Source organism: Hyla sarda, chromosome 2, assembly GCF_029499605.1.
Source record: "Hyla sarda isolate aHylSar1 chromosome 2, aHylSar1.hap1, whole genome shotgun sequence".
Classification (NCBI taxonomy): Eukaryota; Metazoa; Chordata; class Amphibia; order Anura; family Hylidae; genus Hyla; species Hyla sarda.
The window spans coordinates 259,076,137-259,087,519 of record NC_079190.1 but is presented as its reverse complement, the minus strand read 5'-3'; the positions used below and the strand labels follow the sequence as shown (position 1 = coordinate 259,087,519).

At 44.2% G+C, this 11,383-nt stretch overlaps 1 long non-coding RNA gene across 5 annotated transcripts in view; it reads right to left on the bottom strand.

Moving 5' to 3' along the window:
* LOC130356032 (uncharacterized) overlaps positions 1-11,383 on the bottom strand; it is a 68,854-nt gene that overhangs the window by 33,557 nt on the left and 23,914 nt on the right. The window lies entirely within an intron of this gene.

Below are 11,383 nucleotides of genomic sequence, written 5' to 3'. Positions count from 1 at the left end.
GCATTTTTTGTACATCTGACCACTGTCACTTTAAGCCAGTGATTCCCAACCGAAGTGCCCCGGCACACTGAAATGCTGTTCGCCACTGCCCAGGGTGCCGCGGGATTTTGCTGTGAATAACATTTTTTTTTAAATGTCCCGCCCCGGCCTGCGCGCCTATGACTCACGGTGCGCACTGAGCATCCCCTGGCGTCCCCCTTGCGGCGCAGTGAGCCGAAAATGGTGCCCTGAATGCCGTGGAAGGAACTGCAAGCTGCGCCGGATTCCCGTCCCGTGGAACTGCAAGCTGCGCCGGATTCCCATGCCGGCTTGCTTAAGGTACTGTACCCTTTCCACCCCTCCCCTCTGTTACCCTTTCTCAACCCTGTCCAAACCCCCCTGTCACCCATGTCCACCTTTCCCCCCGTCACTCATGTCCACCCCCCCGTCACCCATGTTCACCCCCTCTGTCAGCCATCCCTATCACCCATGTCCACACTCCACCCCCCATATTCACCCCTCTGTCCCTTTGTCACCCCAGTCCACCCCTCTCTGTCACTCCTGTCCACCCCCCTTGTCACCCTTGTCCACCTCTCTGACCCCCTGTCCCCCATGTACACTCCTCTACATCCCTGTCACCCATGTACACTCCTCTACACCCCTCTGTCCCCCATGTACACTCCTCTACATCCCTCTGTCACCCATGTACACTCCTCTACACCCATCTGTTACCCATGTACACTCCTCGACACCCCTCTGTCACCCATTTACAACCCTCTGTCACCCATGTACACCCATCTATCACCCATATACACTCCTCTACACCCCTCTGTCATCCATGTACACTCCTCTACACCCCTCTGTCACCCATGTACACTCCTCTACACCCCTTTGTGACCCATGTACACTCCTCTACACCCATCTGTCACCCATGTACACTCCTCTACACCCCTCTGTCACGCATGTACACTCCTCTACACCCCTCTGTCACCCATGTACACTCCTCTACACCCCTCTGTCACCCATGTACACTCCTCTACACCCCTCTGTCACCCATGTACACTCCTCTACACCCATCTGTCACCCATGTACACTCCTCTACACCCCTCTGTCACCCATGTACACTCCTCTACACCCCTCTGTCACCCATGTACACCCATCTATCACCCATGTACACTCCTCTACAAACCTCTATCATAGTAACATAGTTAATAAGTGTGAAAAAAGACCAGAGTCCATCAAGTTCAACCTATATGCCTAATGAGCCCCAAGGCAAAAAACCCTCATACTAGAGGTAAAAATTCCTTCCCGACTCCAAATATGACATCAGAATAAATCCCTGGATCAAGGTTCTGTCCCTATAAATCTAGTATACATAACCAGCAATGTTATTACTCTCCAAAAATGCATCCAGACCTCTTTTGAATTATTTTACAGAGTTCCCCTTGTTATAGATACAGACCTGGGTATAAATAGATCATGAAAGAGATCTCTGTACGGCCCCCTGATATATTTATACATAGTTACCCATATACACCCATCTGTCACCCATGTACACTCCTCTACACCCCTCTGTCACCCATGGACACTCCTCTACACCCATCTGTCACCCATGTACACTCCTCTTCACCCCTACAGCCTAATAGGTTTGTTTTGCAGGTTTAACGTTGAAGAATTGTGGCTGGAAGAAATCGTCATGATGGCCCAGACTAGATTGATAAGAGAAGGGAACAACGCTGATTAGAGAAGACGGTATCTGTGAGTTGCTGTATAAAGCAGCACTGTAATCTACATACCCACAGATATAGTGCATTGCAGTTTTTCCTTTTTTTTTTTTTTTTTCCTTTTTTGCTTGCCAACCTCTCTAGGGGTGCCCGCGAAAAAAAAATTATTCCGAGGGGTGCCCCGACCCAAAAAAGGTTGGGAAAAACTGCTTTAAGCATTAATAACTCTGGGATGCTTTTACTTTTTATTCTCATTCCGAGATTGTTTTTTCGTGACATATTCTACTTTATGTTAGTGGCATAATTTCTTGGTGAAAAATTCCAAAATATGATGAATAATTAGAAAATTTAGCATTTTGCAATATGTCTACTTTATGTTTGCATCATAACGTTGACATGTTTTTACTTTTGGAAGACATCAGAGGGCTTCAAAGTTCAGCAGCAATTTTCCAATTTTCACAAAATTTTGAAGTGGATTTGAGGGGCCTTCATATTAGAAATACCCCATAAATGACTCGTTTACAAAAACTGCACCCCTCAAAGTATTCAAAATGACATTCAGAAAGTGTGTTAACCCTTTAGGTGTTTCACAGAAATAGCAGCAAAGTGAAGAAGAAAATTCAAAATCTTCATTTTTTACACTCTCAATTTTTACATTTTTACAAGGGTTAAAAGAAGAGAAATCACCCTAAAATTTGTAACACAATTTCTCTCGAGTAAGTTAATACCTAATATGTGGATGTTAACCTCCCTGGCGGTATGATTCTGTCTGGAAATGTGTACCAAAAGCGGTACAATTTTTTTAAACTGAATTTCACATCTCCCTCCGCCCATTTCACATCTCCCCCGTCACATTCCCCTCTCCCTTGTCACATCCCCCGTCACATTCTCCCCCCCTCCTTGTCACATTCTCCCCCCTCCTTGTCACATTCTTCCCCCCTTGTCACATTCTTCCCCCTTGTCACATTCCCCCCCTTGTCACATTCCCCCCCTTGTCACATTCTCCCCCTTCATGTTACATTCCCCTCCCCCTGTCACATCCCCCCCCTTGTCACATCCCCCCTTCATGTCACATTCCCCTCCCCCCCTGTCACATCCCCCCTTCATGTCACATTCCCCCCCCCCTCACCTTGTCCTGCAGCAGGATACACTAGGTTTGCCCGGCAGATTTCAAACCTACTGTATTTGCTGCAGAACAAGCCCTTTCCCCTTCAGCCAATCACAGGCTTTACACCACTGCGGCCTGTGATTGGCTGAAAAGTGAAAGGTCCTAGAAGATGAATAGTGAAGAGAGGACACCCCGGACCGCATGGAGGGGAACGGCATCTGCAGGGACCGGGATTAGGTGAGCAAAAGGTTTTTTTATTTTACTACTTCTTCCTTTTACACTTAGCTCAATGTTTTTCTACCAGGGGGCCTCCAGCTGTTGTGAAACTACTACTCCCAGCATGCCCGGACAGCCTTTGGCTGTTCGGGCATGCTGAGAGTTGTAGTTTTGCAACAGCAGGAGTCCCCTTTGTAGGGAAACACTGACTTTTAGTATTTTTCTTTACCTGCTCTGGCCGGCCCCCGCAACGGGAGCCGACCCGAGCAGATTATCGCATGTTTTCCCGGGGGCCGCATCGCTATATTGCATTGCTTTTGCGATATATCGTGCAGCCCGGCCGGGAACTCTGCAATTCTACCCCGAGCGTGACTCGGGGTTACCGATCCTGGCAGGGAAAATTAACCCCGAGTCACGCTCGGGATAACCGCTCAGGAGGTTAAGTTCTCTGTGGGTGCACTAGAGGGCTTAGAAGGGAAGGAGCTACAATGGGATTTTGGAGAGTGAGTTTTTCTGAAATGGTTATTGAGGGGCATGTCACATTTAGGAAGCCGCTATGGTGCCAGAACAGCAAAAAAATAAAAAATAAAAAAACAACATGGCATACTATTTTGGAAACTACACCCTCAAGGAACATAACAAGGAGTACAGTGAGCATTTACATCCCACAGGTGTTTGACGACTTTTCATTAAAGTTGGATGCGGAAATGAATTTTTTTTTCACTAAAATGCTGTTTTTCCCCCAAATATAAAATTTTTACAAGGAGCAATAGGAGAAAATGCCCCCCCCCCTCAAATTTATAACCCCATCACTTTTGAGTATGGAAATGCCCCATGTGTGGATGTCAAGTGCTCTGCTGGCGCACTACAATGCTCAGAAGGGAAGAGTCACATTTGGCTTTTGGAAAGCAAATTTTGCTGAAATGGTTTTTGGGGGGCATGTCGCATTTCGGAAGCCCCTATGGTGCCAGAACAGCAAAAAAAGAAGCCCAACATGGCACAATATTTTGGAAACTACACCCCTCAACCAATGTAACAAAGGTTACAGAGAGCCTTTACACCCCACAGGTGTTTGACAAATTTCCGCTAAACTTGAGCGTAAAAAAGGAAAAATTAGATTTTTTCACTAAAATGCTGATGTTACCCCAATTTTTTTTCATTTTCACAAGGGGTAATAGGAGAAAAAGCCTCCCAAAATTTGTAATCCTAAATTTTTCAGACACCTGTGGGGTGTAAATGCTCACCTTATTACATTCCGTAAGCACTGTTCTGGCACCATGGGGGCTTTGTAAACGCACATGGCCATTCTCTTCTTAGCATTGTAGTGTGCCAGCAGAGCACTTTACATCCACATATGGGGTATTTATATACTCATAGGAAATGGGGTAACAAATTTTGGGGGCTTTTTTCCTATTACTCCTTGTGAAAATGAAAAATTTGGGATAACACTAGCACCTTAATAAAAAAAAATAAAAGTTTTCATTTTCATGTTCAAATTTAATGAAAATTCTTCAAACACCTGTGGGGTTTTAAGGCTCACTATACCCCTTGTTACATTCCGTAAGGGGTGTAGTTTCCAAAATGGGGTCACACGTGGGTGGTATTTTTTTTTCTGCGTTTATGTCAGAACTGCTGCAACGATCAGCCACCCCTGTGCACATCACCTCAAATGTACATGGTGCTCTCACTCCTCATCCTTGTTGTGTGCCCGCAGAGCATTTTACTTCCACATATAGGGTATTTTCGTACTCAGGAGAAATTGCGTTACAAATTTTGGGGGTCTTTCTTCCTTTTACCTCTTGTGAAAAAGAAAAGTATAGGGCAACACCAGCATGTTAGTGTAAAAAAAAAATTTTTTTACAATAACATGCTGGAGTAGACCCCAACTTTACCTCTTCATAAGGAGTAAAAGGAGAAAAAGCCCTCCAAAATGTGTTAGGCAATTTCTCTCGAGTACGGAAATACCCCATATGTGACCCTAAACTGTTGCCTTGAAATACGACAGAGCCTTGCGCATTTAAGGCCTACATTAGGGATTTGCATGGGACGGACTCGGATGCAAGAATTACACTTGCCTCCGATATCAAAATTACTCTACAGCAGTGTTTCCCAAACAGGGTGCCTCCAGCTGCTGCAAAACTCCCAGCATGCCTGGACAGTCAATGGCTGTTCAGCAATACTGGGAGTTGTTGTTTTGCAACAGCTGGAGGCTCCGTTTTGGAAACACTGCCGTATGAGACGTTTTTAATTTTTATTGGGGGGAGGGGGTGGTAACTGTGTAGGGGTATATGTAGTGTTTTACCCTTTATTTCGTGTAGCTGTAGTGTAGTGTAGTGTTTTTAGGGTACACTCACACGGGCGGGGGTTTACAGCGAGTTTCCCGCTGGGAGTTTGAGCTGAAGCAGAAAATTTGCTGCATCTTAAACTTATAGCAAGAAACTCATGCTGTAACTTGTAGTTATGCAACAGCTGGAGGCACACTGGTTGCAACACACTGAGAGTTTGTTACTTAACTCAGTGTTTCCCAACCCGTGTGCCTCCAGCTGTTGTAAAACTACAACTCCCAGCTTGCATGGTCTGTCTGTGCATGCTGAGAGTTATAGTTTTGCAACAGCTGGAGGCACACATGTTGGGAAACACTGAGTTAGGAAACAGACAATGTTTCCCAACCAGTGTGCCTCCAGTTTTTGCAAAACTACAACTCCCAGCATGCCCAGACAGCTGAAGTTGTAGTTATGCAACAACTGGAGAACAGTCTCCAGTTGCAACAACTGGAGAACTATGCAGTGGTGTCCAAACTGTAGCCCTGCAGATGTTGCAAAACTTCAACTCCCAGCATGCCCAGACTGCCCAAGCATGCTGGGAGTTTTAGTTTGGCAACATCTGAAGGGCCAGATGTTGCCAAAATACAACTCTCAGCATGCCTGGACAGTCTCGGAATGCTTGGAATTGAAGTTTTGCAACATCTGGAGGGCTACAGTTTGGGCACCACTGTATAGCCAAAGGCTAGTTTTGAAACTCCCAGAAGCAGCAGTGAAGATCCTCTGAAGTCGCCGCCGGTCCATCCACTTGCCTGCGCCTCCTTTCTGCCGCTGGTCCCCACTCCCTGCATGCCCTCCAGGTATCAGCCGCCGGTCTTCCCCCGCATAAACGGCCTCCGCAGCTGTTGTCGCCATCTTTCCCGCTCTGCCTGGACTTCTAGGGGCGGGCAGAGTGGGGGAAATGAACTTTCACCCCCCGTACCTGCCCTGCAATTCGCCGGTCAACCCTGACCAGCCAATCGTAGGGGACAGGAGGAGGTGGCACCCCTGCCATCTCGCTCCTATCCTTTAGGATGATCGGGGCTGTCTCTCACAGCTCCAATCATCCCTATTTTTCGGGCGATCGGGTCACCAGAGACCGCAAATCACAGAATCACCGCAAATCGCCAATCTGAATTCTCAGGACCCTTAGGGGTTTGCACAGGGTGCCTGCTGAACGATTTCAGCAGGCATCCCGGTCCGGTCCCTGACCGGCGAATGGCGGGGACCGGAATTCCCACGGGTGTACAGGTAGAGGTTAAAAAGCACACATGGAAATCTATACTACAATACATTCTTTAGCATGTCTTTAATTTCATATGAAGCCAGACAAATTTGATGCAAACCCCCCAAAAAAATCATGCCAAGTTTTATCAGATGCCAAATAAGGGAAACATTCTCCTCTAGAAGCATTGCTTCCAAAAATTGGAAATTTAATAAAAAACTACTTGTCCATGGGACTAAAACGGAGCAAAATCTACTTGTTCCTTATGACGATCCACTTGTCCTGGCCAATTTTTGCTTTTACACTGTCGTTTTTTCCTCCTCGCCCTATAAGAGCCATAACTAACTACTATAATGATACCTTTTAATTTTTCCATAACATACGCTTCGAAACAAAAAAAATATTGGTGAAGTGAAATTGAAATAGTAAAAGATAATTTAGCAAATTTGGTGGTTTTCTTTTCTACACCATTTACCTTGTGGTTGAGCTAACATGTTATTTTGATACTTTAGGTTCGTCCTGATTACAGCACTACAAGATTTGTATAGTTTATGTCATGTTTTACTAATTTTAAAAAATTCTAAACTTTTTTTGACATTTTTTAATTGCCATTTTCTGATGCCTGTAGCTTTTTTTCTGGGATATTATAAAAATTGCAATTCTATGGTTTGGTATTTTTTTTACATTTATGTCATTTACCGTACGGGATACTTAATGTTATATTTTAATAGTTTGTACAATTACGCATGCAGTGATACCAAATATGTTTATTTTTATTATGTTTAGATATTTTTATATAGGAAAAGGGGGTGATTTGAACTTTTAATATGGAAGGGGATAATGTGTGTCTTTTACGGTGCATGCACACCACGTTTTCAGGCTATGGTTGCGGGATATGGCTGGGGGAGGGGAAATCCGTGCGCTCCCCCGTACCCCAGCCGGACCAGCGCTGAAATCCATTGACTTTAATGAGCCGACCGGAGTTGCCCCATATACTAAATACTACGGATTTAGGTCCGGTCAGAAAACCGGATACAGGTAAAAAATGAGCGGTGACTCCAGTCGGCTCATTAAAGTCAATGGATTATAGCGCCCGTCCGGCTGGGGAACGGGAGCGCACAGTTTTCCCCTCCCCCAGCCGTATACGGCAGCCATAGCCTCCGGTCGGCTCATTAAAGTCCATGGATTTTAACGCCGGTCTGGCTGGGGTATGGGAGCACAAGGTTTTCTCTGCCGGATCCAGCAGCCATAGCCTGAAAACGTGGTGTGCATGTACCCTTAAACTTTTATTTAATTTTATTTTATTTTTTTTACACTTTATTAGTCCTTATAGGAGGAATTATTATATTCCTCATACAGATCTATAGAGTTCTATTATACTCCATTGATCTGTGTGCTCTGCAATCCATTGATAGGGCCTAATCCAGCCAAGCTCTATCAATGACAGAGCCACGGACACCAGGAAGCAGAGGTAATCCCTCCAGCTACCTCTATAGTGGATCGATCCCCCCCCCCCACGCACGCACAATTGCGATTCACCCCACTAGCCCACCAGGGAGCATTTACACGTCCCTTTAGATGCCACTGTCAGCTTTGACAGCGGCAATCTAATGGGTTAATAGCCAGCTGCGTTGATCGCTGCATGCTGGCTATTGGCGGCGGCCCCCAGCTACTGAAAACAGCCGGGGGCTGCAGAGTATGGAGCGGGCAGAAGTCAGGAGCCACATCATGCACTCCTCTGAGCGCCGCCGTGCTTGTTGGGGGCTTTCAGGTCTGACCCTGCTTGCCTGAAGCAGGGCTAAGGACCTGAAAAAATCACCAGCCCGGCGCCCAGAACTGCATGTTCCAGGCATCGGGCGAGACAAATTCCACATCCCTGTCATATCCTATACCAAATATATTCCCATATGTAATTTGGAACTATTTAACTAGGATATAATTTGGTGTAGATTCACATATTGCTGATGTTGGTCACTGACATTGAGGATAGGCTGCTGATGCTATCAGCAAGCTCACAAGCTCAGCTCAGGAGCTTGCTTCATAGTCCCCAGCCGCACATCTGTCATTCATGTAAAAAAAAAAAATATCTGAATTTTATGCAGGGTTTATTAAACTTTATTAAATAGATCTATATTTTTTATACCCATTTCCTTCGGAGGATTCAAGCAGCGATTGTTTAACTGCCAGACACTTGCAAGGCCATGAAATAATTGGAAGATGCTACTAAAGGCCCATTAGTCTGCCATAGTGAAGCATTGCAAAAAAAAAAGAGTATCCTATTGGTAGTGATACAGTACGGTTGTAAAAAACACATGTTCATGAAGTTAAACCAGGGAGAGGAAGAAATGAATGAAAAGAAGGGATATGCGTGAATGAAGGGAAGGGGCTCTACATATGTATTAAAGGGGTACTCCGGTGGAAAAATACATTTTTTTTAGGTCTTTATAAGTCAACTGGTGCCAGAAAGTTAAACAGATTTGTAAATTACTTCTATTAAAAAATATTTACCCTTCCTGTACTTTTTAGCAGCTGTATGCTACTGAGGAAGTTATTTTTTTCTTGTCCACAGTGCTCTCTACTGACACCTCTGTCCGTGGGTAAAGATTTTTTAATAGAAGTCATTTACAAAGCTGTTAAATTTTCTGGCACCAGTTCTTTAAAAAAAAAAATAAAAAAAAAGTTTTTAACCGGAGTACTCCTTTAATGTTATTTTCTTCTAAGAATTTGTCTGAGCTTGTGTTAAAGCTCTCGTTTTGGTATGGGCCCTTTAAATACTTAAAAAAGTTGAACATACCCTCCCACACCCCAGGAAAAATCTCTTCTCGGGACTAAACAAATATAATTATTTTAACCATTTAATGACACAGATCGTACATGTACACCCTGGTCGTGATCTGAGTGTATGAAGTGTGCTCACAAGCTGAGGGTGCTTCATATGTAGTGACTAACGGGACTCACCGGTTATGCCAAAAATTGGTGTGATCACTGATATCTGCCATTAATCTGCCAAAGTTGGAGCTTATGCTTCTTTTGGGCAGGAAAAGGAAGTAAGGGCTTCTAAGCAGTTACAGCTGGAGGGAAGGTAAATTCCTTTGTGAGTAATGGTGCGGCTGCGGCAATGTATCAGAATCCATCTCTTAACAGGAAAGTAAGGAGTTTCTTTCAGTTCTGTGTTGCTGTGCAAAAACCACAGTAAGAAAACACAGCATAACTTTAGTAAGACAAAGGCAGAGGCTGTGGTATGGGCAGATAGAACCTAGCTGGCAGCTGCAAGAAAAATAACATGACCAAATTTGGTTGGAAAAGCTAGGTGCCATATGTGTAATAAACTGGCCGCCATGTCAGTAGATACAGTAAATGTGCTGCCTGAGTAGCAGATGTGCCTGCCATCATAGTGTGATGATAACATGATTGCATGTAGTCTAACAAAAGAGTAGGAAAGCTACATACACATTCTTCGATTCTGAGTTTAGCCTTTTTAATTTTTTTTTTAGCTATGGTTACTTAAAATTAAATAAATGAAGCCCTCACCGGCATTCTCTGAGAGGCCTATACTGTTCTTATAGAAAAGGAATAGAAGAACAGGGATAAACATGACTGAACCATTGTGAATATTTCATCATTATTTAATGTATTATCATCTGTAATAAAAGTTCTATGATAAAATAATTCCACTGGGGAAATGGCTACATTCTGAGATCTATACTTACCGGTAGTACTTTCAATTCCTAGTTGCAAAATTGTGGCCTTGTCTTCGCTCAGTAAGAGGTCATTGAACTTTGCATGTCACAAGCTGCTTTTGTAAGGTGAGTAACCTAGACTCCATTCTAATGTATCAGTTACTACAGTTTTTAAATATCACTCTGGTGGTTTTTATCATACTGCTGTAAGGTCAGTAACCTGTGCTTCAATCGGATGCCTAAAATGTTAAATTGCACTGCTCTCAAGAAAATAAGTGTTACAGAAATTATGCTAAATAGTAAGCTTTTGAGACAACTTAGATCACTTTATCAGGAATGTTTTAACAAAGTTTCTATAGTATATTAAAATATATATATATGTGATGTCCCAGTACAGGATATAGTCCTGTACAGTACTTGGGCCCTGTCAGGTTGAGTCCCTCTGTGTCCTAGGGGCTCTCCTGCAGTGTCTCCCCCATAGTAATATATCTATATATTATAGTGTTATGTGTGTTATGTATAAAGGACCTTTAAGGACATTTGAGTTAGTCACATGATAATATGTTCACATGATGTGTTATGTTACCCAGAGAGCACCAGCTAACCAGCAAATGACCTGCAGCTTGACCTATGGGCTTCTGGCTCAGCCCCCTTTTATAAGAGGGGCAGCCATTACAATCTTTTTCTTGATCCTGAGGCAACAGACGTCTCTGAGCTAGTGTCCAGCACATTTGGACTCAAGCCTCAAGCCTACCTACAGCCACATGCCAGTAAGTCAAGTCATCTATGTCTGCTGTCTCTACCTACAGTAAAGTCTATAGTCAAGTCTATTATAGTCAACGTGGCTGTCCTAAAGTCTGTCAAAGTCACTACAAGTCCCAGCAAGCTGCGAGGTCCTTTTGTGTTACTTGCCACCTATCTGGGATCCTGGCCTAGCCGTAAAGACTATTTCCATCTGTCTACCTCAGTAAAGCTACCGTTAACCCTAACCCTGCCTAACCTTGGGATAGCAGTGCTACCGTTGGGCTGGTTACCGGGAAAACCACGCCCTGGCGTCACAAACATTTAGGGGTTAATAACACCTTGCCCCTGGGCTACAACATCTGCCCCATACACCTCCCATTCACACCCCTAGACACCACATATATATA